Below are 10526 nucleotides of genomic sequence, written 5' to 3'. Positions count from 1 at the left end.
CTCGAAATCCCCCTTTACCTGGTCCCACCACCCCACTGCCGTTGCCTGCATGGACACGCGGCTGCTGTTCACATATCCATGGTCTATATAAACACCCATTCATACAGCCATCCCCATACATCCAACCTTTTTACTTTAATCTATCTATCTATCTATCTATCTATCTATCTATCTATCTATCTATCTATCTATCTATCTATCTATCTATCTATCTATCTATCTATCTATCTATCTATCTATCTATCTATCTATCTATCTATCTATCTATCTATATGTCTGTCTGTCTGTCTGTCTGTCTGTCTGTCTGTCTGTCTGTCTGTCTGTCTGTCTGTCTGTCTGTCTGTCTGTCTGTCTGTCTGTCTGTCTGTCTGTCTGTCTGTCTGTCTGTCTGTCTGTCTGTCTGTCTGTCTGTTTAGTCTATCTATCTAGATATCCATTCGTTCATATATCCAACCCCTCCATCCAGCAATCATGCTCTCTAATGTCTCTTTTGCTCTGCCTTCCTTTTACCTGTTTATCCATGCAACCATTCACTCATTCTTTCCCCTACTTTCCATCTACCCACTTATTCATCCACCCACTCATCCGTCTATCCTCCCTATCACCCTTTTTTCCCTTCCTTACACCCTTATCTTTCATTCAATATGCCTTTCTTCCTTTCCCTTTTCCATGTACCCATCTTTCTTTCTTGCTCATGAGTGCTGTACGATTGATGCTGGTATTTTCTAAAAGTGCTATGAGGTTTTGTCTGCCGAGCTGTAGACAGAAGAGGCCCACAAAGAATCTCACCCCCGTTGTAGCTGCTAAAGAGGGGAGTTCACGGCGCCCATGGGTGTGAACAAAGGGCATGAATTTCATCAAAGTGACCTTATGACCCACACTTTCTGGTAATTCCTCGTTGATGAGAAATTATTACAATTCCCAATCCCTGTCACAAATTGGTGAAGGGTAAACCCACACTGATCTTTTCAGAATTGTGCCTCTGGAGCCCCATCATCTAAGGGCATCACAAACCTGTTATTGCTCGATCCTGTGTGGGTGAACGCCATTTGAACGAAAACCACTGGCAATCGTGTAATTAGCTAGCATGGAGGAGTCTCGCTCGTTTTCAAAATTACCAGACAAATCACTCCACAAATTAAGCACAGTCATGCTCCACAGAATCAAGAAAGAGCTATCAATCTGTTAATACTTGCCGTGTCTGGACAGGGTGAGGAATCATATGTTTCTTGTGTTGAGTCAAACTAAGCCACAAGTTCCACTCCTGGTGGTGCTTTATCATCAATTCAAAGTGTTAGCTTTGCAAACATACTCACCCTGAACCTAAAGTCTTTGGTTTCCCAGTAGCTGATTGTCAGTTCAAGGGAATAATGCTGATGGAATGCTAGTCGGCCACAATGGTATCTGATCATGTTCAAACCTCTATATTTCATTCTTGATTAAGGAAAACATTATTGGCAAAAACTTTCACCTTGGTTCGTCTTGTGCTGGTCCAAGAATGTTATCTCTATTAGCACAATATGAATGCTCCTGCCCATCCCTATTAATCATGGACTCAGGTAAAAAAAATAGAACTGAAGCCCTATTCCATCATTACTAGCTGAAGTATTCAGGTGGCCAACCTGCTTTGAACACTCTAATTTCTTTCAAAGCAAATGCTTAGATCAGTCAGGACACACAATTAAGAGCATCAAGGAGGCACTGAGAGTCAAGGGCTGAGACAGGTGGTAGATCGCCTTGCAGTCTACCACCAACTCACTCACAAGAACCAACTATGAGCTATTTAACTGAAGCGACTTTAATATATGCTGTTGGAGCTAAAATCACAGTTGCTGCTGGCATCAGACTCGACCCTCAATAGATGCCAGTTAAAGAATTTAAAGTGTACTCACGCCAATTACAGGGCTTAAAAATAGTCTTGCATTGTTATTTTTCATCACTAACTTCGTGAGTGTGTAATTTTCGTACCTGATTCTTTCCTTGGGTGTGTCAGCCACTTATCAGGACTCTCTCAGGAATCAAACCCTGATTTCCTGCTTCTGTTTTCACCATGGTAGACACAAAAACTCCAAATGAAAGTTTATAAGGAACACATCTGAATGTACAGGGACATGCAATTGTCCTGAAGCTCTTAAGAGTCACTAAAATGGTGGCACAAGCCAAAATTTATCTTGATCTGATAAATGCATGCATCCAGGAAGTAAGTGCTAGTTAGCATGCATTAGGTCTCGAATTGCCAATGTTATACAGGTAACAGATGTATCAATCAAAGAAACCATAACTGATGTAATCAGCAATTCACAGTTTAACTGTAATTATTGAAGCATGGCTTAATCCTTTGGACAAGCACATGCTAGTGGCAGAATCAACCAGGTAGCTGCACTTGTTGAAGAGGAGTTGCTTGCTTGTACCAAGCTACTGCAGAAATGTGTTGGGTGGAGAAATAGTAATGGTGTGGCATAATGGATTTGGGCTACCAGGCCTTGCCCAGGTATTCCACCTTCCAATTCAAATCCACTCTGGTCACTATACTTGGGGGCAAGCTGCCAGGCAGCTGGTGTTCCCTCTACTGGGCAGGGAGGAACAGTGGGCTTCCCCAAAAGGCACACCATTTATTTATTTATTTTTATTTTATTTAGAAAGTTTTATATAGCGCGGACAAGATCCTTGCGGATATCAGAGCGCTTTACAAGAGAAGTACCTGGGGGAGCATAGACAGACAGGTGGAACAATAGGTCACATAGTATGAGACAGCATTCGATGTCCAGTGCCCTCCTCCGCCGTGTAGCGGGGGACCTCTTCCAGCCCTCCGAAGTCGTCGAGCTGTCGGGACTAGGCTCCTGGAATTTCAGCTTCCCCTGTGATGTGCAATTAATAACAGTACTGAAAGGTTGAGTGAGAGAGTTCGGGCGGGGAGGTGTAGTTGAGTGAGGTGTTGCAAGGGCGACAAGGGGGGCATATGCTGCGTCTAAGAGTGGGGATTGGCGCTAGGCTTGTGACGTGTTAAGTGAGTGAGTCAACCAGAGGGTAGGGGATAGGTTTGGAGGGGAGGTGGGTGAGGGGTGAATGGGGTGTGCGGCGAGGGGTCATCGTGGGGTAGATGGAGGAGGTGGCAATTGAGTGGGATGGTCCCAGCAGAGTGGAAGCTATTTTCTTAAAACAATAGTAGAGGCTGGCCAAGCAATGCATCCCTAAATGGACCAAGTATGTCCAATTGAGCATAATATGGTGCTGCTAGACCATCCCCAGCAGACCACCATGCCTGGAATGTTCACTGCAGGTTCCTGCCTGGTCTCCAGGAAGACTTAAGTCCTGGATCAGCTCCCCAGGCAGGGGTGGGGTGGACAATAGCCCAGGATGGACTGGCCAGTGCCCTCACAGTGGCCTTGGAGAATGACCAAACGAGGATCAGATCATAAGCAAAGTATTGCCATGTGCAGTGGAACTGCCCCCAGGCCTACCCTCACATGGATGAGGGAAGGCCTGGGGGAGGGACTCTGGGCTCACCTCCTGCGTCCTCAGGGGCCTCAAAGCCTCACTTTCAACTTTACAACTATTGATAGAACTGGCCTCGAGAAACAGCACAGAATGCTATTGCAGCTCTTCGTCTTTGGCCCATTGCATTCTGGGATTTCCGGAGTCCCTGTTTTGAGCGCGAGGACAGCATATGCTAAACGCTTGGCACCACCCGGCACTCTCTCTCCTGCAGCTGAAAGGGAGGGCACAAATTGAAACTCTGCATGTCACATAAAGCTGTCCCTGGGCTGGCACTCTACAAACCGGTCCCTTCTCTCCCGGTGCTATTAGCATTCAGCCGGCAGAACGGGCCCAGCAATTAACACAAAGGCAGCGCCATTCCTGGTGACTGGAGGCCTCGCAGGACTCCAGGTGGTGCAGGCCTGCGCAGAGGGGGCCCTTTGCTGGGAACAGAGAGAAGTATCACCGCCGAGTAGGCCGCGATATGAAAAACTAATAATAATTATGTGGGAGCGTCCCTCCCATCAGCCGTTTATTGAAAGTTGCTCAGCGCGTGAGCCCGCCTTCTGATCTATGAGAGCAATAAAGCTTCAAACTCTTTCACACTGGTGGACTCGGAGGAGGTCCATGGGTTGAGTCATGAGGGCTGTGGGGGTGATACAATGAGTTACCGCACTGGGTGACACCAACCCTAGTAACGTCACTGAGGGGCTCTATATTAGTCTTTCTAGAGGTCTTTCTTGCAAGGCCGCTCGCAGGCAGTCCACCTGTCTACTTTTACTGCTCCCTTTCTCTCTCTCACTTGTGGTGTCCCCCAAGGTTCTGCTCTTTCTCCCCTTCTTTTTAATTTATATATGCAACCACTTATGGTCTCCCTTCGTCACTCCCCTGCAACTATTTTCAATTATGCTGATGACCTTCAGTTGGTCTTTCCCTTGGACACTTCACCCTCTTCCCGTTATAAGTTTCAAACCACCATGTTGATGATCTCAGATTGGATGGCTCACAGCCAGCTCAAGCTGAATCCATCAAAAACGGAACTTGTCCTGGTGGGTGGCCCTTCTAATCCCTGGAACGACACTTATTGGCCTCCTTCCCTTGGTATCCCTCCCAACCCGGTCAGGACCGTGAAAAGCCTTGGAGTGATTATCTCTGAGGATTTATCCATGAAACCCCAGATCTCGGCTGTGACATCATCCTGTTTTTTTCAACTGCGCAGGATCCGTAAGATCTGTCGTTTTCTCACCAGAGAGGCACTCATTCTAGTCTTACTGGCTCTGGTCATCTCCAGGATTGATTTTGCTAATCTCCTGTACGTGGGGATTCCTGCTTATCAGCTCCACAAACTTCAGTTAATCCAGAATCAGGCGGCCCGCTTGGTGTATCACCAACCTAAACACCAGCATGTTTCTCCCCTTCTGAGGAACCTTCACTGGCTCCCAGTGGCCCAACGGTGCTCATTTAAACTTGGTTGCACCGTCTTCAAATCTCTTCACGATCGCGCCCCTGAATTTGTGTCTTCTAAACTGAAGAGATATATTCCCACCCGTAATCTAAGATCATCTGCTGATAATCTTCTTTGCATTCCATCTTCCCGCCGGAAGCGGCATGGCGGCTTGCGCCTTTCTTCTCTCGGCCCCATCTTTTGGAACTCCCTTCCCTCTTCTTTTCGTCATTGCCCTACCTACGAGTCATTTAGGAGAACCTTAAAAACTTTTCTTTTCAAAGCTGGAACAGTGTGATCTCCTGGCCCTGGTTTGTTATGTCTGTCATGAGCGCCAAGAAACCGTTTCGGTGTACGTGCGCGTTATAAATTATTTAACATAACATTAGGGGTTGTCCTTTTTTGATCTGCATTTATACATATGATATATTTTTTTATAATTTCAAAGACCAGAGACTAATGAGGCCCCTATCATCAGAGATATTACTAAATTTGGTGGCTACTTCAGCCTACAAATTAACTGGGTATCTACACAGGGTTACCCCATTGTTACTATACATTACAAATTAACAGGGAAAAGTCAGAAATATTTCCACTTACGGATTGTACATCCCTACTTAATGCGGAACATTCATTGAGGTGGAGAGCTGACATGGTGAAATACATAGGTATACATGTAATGAGTGACACTGTGGAACTGCTGAGGCAAAACATTGGAGTAGCTAAAAGGGTGAGTTCAACATTGGCTGTAGCTCTCTTGTGGATGTTTGCCCGTATCTCACTTGTCAAGATGGTAGCCCTACCCAGACTCTTGTATTTGTTCCCTATCCGCATATCGCTAGAGTTCTTCTGTGAACTCAGGCAGGTTCTCGTAAGACTGATGTAGGGTGACAAGCAGTCACAAACTAAGTAGAAGGACTTGATCCAAACAGTGGCTAAAGGGGACAAATCAGTGCCTTGTGCTTTTCTCTACCACTTGATCTCTCAAGCAGATTATGTTAAATACAGAATCAAGACTCGGGCCTTCCTGGCCCATATGCATAGAAAGGAGGTTGGCTGAGATCTACTCACCTGTCATCAATATTTTGTAAACAGTCAACTGTTTATAGGGACTATATGAATGTGATTGGTGGGACCAGCTGAGTTTCGTGGGAAATGGTGGAGGCAGGTTGGAAACAAAGCACCCTACTCACATTAACTCAGTGTTATACGTAATAGTCTTCTTCCACCCACACTCGAAACTGCCTCAGAAAAGATACTGACTGGAATTGGAGTAAAAGCAAGCACTTTCTGGGGTTTGCACACATATAAGACCAAGAGGGCAGCACTGCTTTAGCTGTTTTATTGCATTATAGATAGTATCTGGCAGTGAGGGCCATCTCTGAAAACGTTCACAGCCCCTCCAGAGCTAAGTATCCTTACAAGGTTGATTCAGAGTGGTGATACAGTCCAGATGACCTTCTTTATGTATCCTGAGTTAGTTTTACTATAGACGTGCCCAGACATGGATACCATGCTCACTGTTTCACTGGAACCAAGCTATACCCGGCTGTAGGGCAAAACTGATCCTGGGTTGCTTGTGTTCTGGTTCATGCATGACCTGGCCTGGCAGATTGGTCTGGAATATTCCCATGAGGAGCAGTGTTAAGACTGATTTGCATATGTCTGGGTCCAAACTGAGGTGGCGTAGTGAGCAAAAGAACAATGGGTTGAGATGCTACCCGAGCATTTACTAGTGGTTAGACAAATTGCAATCATTTCTACCATCACCTCCTTTCATATTTACTTACCATTAACCCCTCTGCTGCGCCTGAACGTTCCGCCCCAGTGCGGAACGTTCTATTGCGCGGGCGGGACCGGAACGTTCAACGGACGTGCGCAGCACTGCCGAGGTAGCGCACGCGATGTCCGTTGATTGTTCCCCGCACAGAAGGGGTTAATATTATGAATCACTGTTGACACAGTATGCTTCCTTTGTTTGTGTATTGCTCTAATTCAAAGCTATGGGGCCTGATTCACAAAGGTAAACTTCCACAATTGTGTAAGTATACACTTTTTGAGTGTTCGCAAATTGCATTTTAATAGTAAGTTTATGAGTGTGCAGTCTGGGAGGAGAACATAGATCTGTCCTGTCTTTTCAAGTGTGGAGTTCTATTACTTCTTGTTGTAAATATTGTGAGGTCATAATCATTGTAATATGTGGGCAAGTTATGGTTTTGCTTATGATGAGGCCCTGTGCCTAACACTTTGCACCTCCTCATCTCCCACTGCACCAGCCCCCATTGGTGGGCCTCCCTCTACTACACGTTACCTTTGGATGGATGCAGGTGAGGTTGTCCACAGGGGGAAACATCCTTAACAACGACGTTTTAACCACTACTTACCTGAAAAACGAAGCCAGAACAACGACTTTCCTAAACCATGACTTTTCTTCAACAACGAAGCCCAAACACCAAAGACTGCACAATGCATGGCACGTCACTCCTCTCCACCCCCCACCCCTCATCGACCCTTGGAATCATTCTTTTGGCAGTGCAGAGGACTGCCAAGGCCTGACATGGCGCACTCTTCGCCACCTGGTACAATGCGTGGCACGTCACTGCTGTCAGCCCTCCACCCCTCATCGACCGTTGGAATTTGCTTTCACCAACCAGCACCACTTAATTATCTGCCATGCATAATAGAATGAAAACGGGGGGAAACACCCCTGCACAATTTAAAGCAGAGTAAAACAAGACATACTACACGGAAAAGTATGGAGTCATATCGCGCAGAAAAATATTATCGTTATGAAAAAGAACTTTTGTTCTACATTACTGCGAAAATCAAATAATAATTTTGTGTAGAAAAGCGATTACATGTTATGCAAAATAAAACAGTTAATAAGCCAAAGCAACTTTGTTCAATTTGGAAGTTTTGATTAATAAGAAAGTCATAGATATTTTAGTCAGTCACTGTCTTTTTTAACCCATTACTTTAACATGCTTGGTGCTCAATTTTTAATTGACAGACACACACTCTTACTATATAAATAGCAAGGTTCTCAGTTCTTTATCTCCGATCTCAAATTTCAGTAAAATGTAGATAAATCTTTTTTTTCTGTTAGATGAAATGTAGCTCAAGAACAGTCGAAATGCCACTAGATGGCGAAAGTGAGTTACAATTCAAAACTTTAAAAAATCATTATGATAGCGTGGAATATAACCATTTTAACAACATTGATGTTGGGAGTATTGAAATACAAGACAATATTAAAGCATGCATGTGAATGGATATCCACAAGTGGGTTTCATCAAAAGTGCACAGAACTAAACCTCATAGAACTGTATGTCACTAGAATCTATTTTCTATAAACTAATAATTTTCGTGGTTTAGGAACTCATTGTTATCAATGTCGTTGTTTGCCATTGCTCGTTGTTTAGCCTTTGTGCTTAAGGAATTCGTGGTTTAGGAAGTAGTTGTTCAATCATACAAAGATGCACTTTCCGTCCACATCCACCCTAAGGCAGGCCAGTTAGAGCATGCCGTAACACAATCCGAGCTGCCAGAGGGTTGATTTGACACCTGTGAACTTGCACTGGGGATCTTGGATTGCCATTGTGAAATTCTGGGAATAAGAAGATTGTGGAGCCCTGACATTGCAGAGGACCATTTTCAAAAGGTAACCGTGTCAGGGGCTCGAGTTTAAGGAACTAGGCAAGTTCAGGGTGTAAGCCCAGCTAAATACCCAAGTATATGAAACTGAGATGGTGGACGGGAATGGTATCCTGCCAATCAAAAAAATCACGAGACGGGGCCAGAGGCACCAACACTGATTTGGATGGGTGAACCTGAAGTTCTGAGGCCTCCTTGAAGCATTGAAGGAGGTGAAGACAATGAGGGCCGCTCGTTGCAGGATCTGCAATATATAGAAGGACGTTGTCTGCATATTAGGCTATTCGATCTTCGTGACCTTCACCCCATCTTCATCGCCGTAGCTGAGCATCACTAATAAGGTCCGCCAATAGCTCAATTACTAGCACAATAAGAAGTGGGGACAGCCATGTCTAGCCATCTGGCTGATGGGAGAGGCATGGAAGAGAACAGCATTGATCTGGCCCCGTGCAGTGGGGTTGGCATAAAGGGCTTGGACTATTCTCCGAAAGCGGGGCTTGACCCCGACACAAGTGTATGTGTGTAAAAAATGTACAATGTTGTTCAATGTATAATCATGAATGTGTTAGGGATTTGTGGATTCACTAAGAAGTTGTCCTCTTGAGCAGTGCAAACCTGCTCATCGCATTCACCACCATGTGGCTTAAAAAATGCTTTGCTCTATAAAGGTGCCCTTTTCACATGTAAAACAATGCTCTGGGCTGCTTTGCATCACTTTGCGTTAAGGGGGCGCTGTTGAGGTGGATCAGCACAAACATACATAGGTAGTGAAGTGAAGTCTGATTTGCATCAAAATCTAAAGCCTACTTGTAGCAGGCCTAAACAAGTTGAAATATGTTCATTTCTTTAAAAAGACGGCGCTTTCCATGTGTGTTACACATCCAATGCATGGGATACTTTGGCATGTATTCAAGGCATAGAATTTCGTACTGGAAAGGTATGCTTCCAGTACAAATACTATGCCAGACAGCACACACCTCTGCACCATGATGCACCAAGGAGATGGTGGGAAACATCCATAACAACGACGTTTTAACCACTACTTACCTGAACAACGAAGCCAGAACAACGACTTTCCTAAACCACAACTTTTCTTGAACAACAAAGCCCAAACACCGAAGACTGCTAAATGCATGGCACGTCACTCCTCTCCACCCCCGCACCCCTCATCGACCCTTTGAATCATTCTTTTGGCAGTGCAGAGGACTGCCAAGGCCTGACATGGCGCACTCTTCGCCACCTGGTACAATGCGTGGCACGTCACTGCTGTCAGCCCTCCACCCCTCATCGACCGTTGGAATTTGCTTTCACCAACCAGCACCACTTAATTATCTGCCATGAATAATAGAATGATAACGGGGAAAACAACCCTGCACAATTTAAAGCAGAGTAAAACAAGACATACTACACGGAAAAGTATGGAGTCATATCGCGCAGAAAAAAATAATCGTTATGAAAATGAACTTTTGTTCTACCTAAATGCGAAAATCAAATAATTATTTTGGGTAGAAAAGCGATTACATGTTATGCAAAATAGAGCGGTTAATAAACCAAAGCAACTTTATTCAATTTGGAAGTGTTGATTAATAAGAAAGTCATAGATATTCTAGGCAGTCACTGTTTTTTTTTAACCCATTTCTCTAACGTGCTTGGTCCTCAATTTTTAATTGACAGACACACACTCTTACTATATAAATAGCAAGGTTCTCAGTTCTTAATCTACGATCTCAAATTTCAGTAAAATGTGGATAAATCTTTTTTTTCTGTTCGATGAAATGTAGCTCAAGAACAGTCGACATGCCACTAGATGGCGAAAGTGAGTTACAATTCAAAACTAAAACAAATCATTATGATAGCGTGGAATATAACCATTTTAACAACATTGATGTTGGGAGTATTGAAATGCAGGACAATATTAAAGCATGCATGTGAATGGATATCCACAAATGGG

General features: G+C 44.4%; 1 pseudogene; it reads right to left on the bottom strand.

Moving 5' to 3' along the window:
* Window positions 1–804: 804 nt before the first annotated feature.
* LOC147727666 (18S ribosomal RNA) lies at window positions 805–2376 on the bottom strand (annotated as a pseudogene).
* Window positions 2377–10526: the final 8150 nt, after the last annotated feature.

This window comes from Lissotriton vulgaris, chromosome 3_1 (genome assembly GCF_964263255.1).
Source record: "Lissotriton vulgaris chromosome 3_1, aLisVul1.2, whole genome shotgun sequence".
Lineage (NCBI taxonomy): Eukaryota > Metazoa > Chordata > Amphibia > Caudata > Salamandridae > Lissotriton > Lissotriton vulgaris.
Note: the sequence above shows the minus strand (reverse complement) of the source record. Positions and strands in the feature narration are given on the sequence as shown.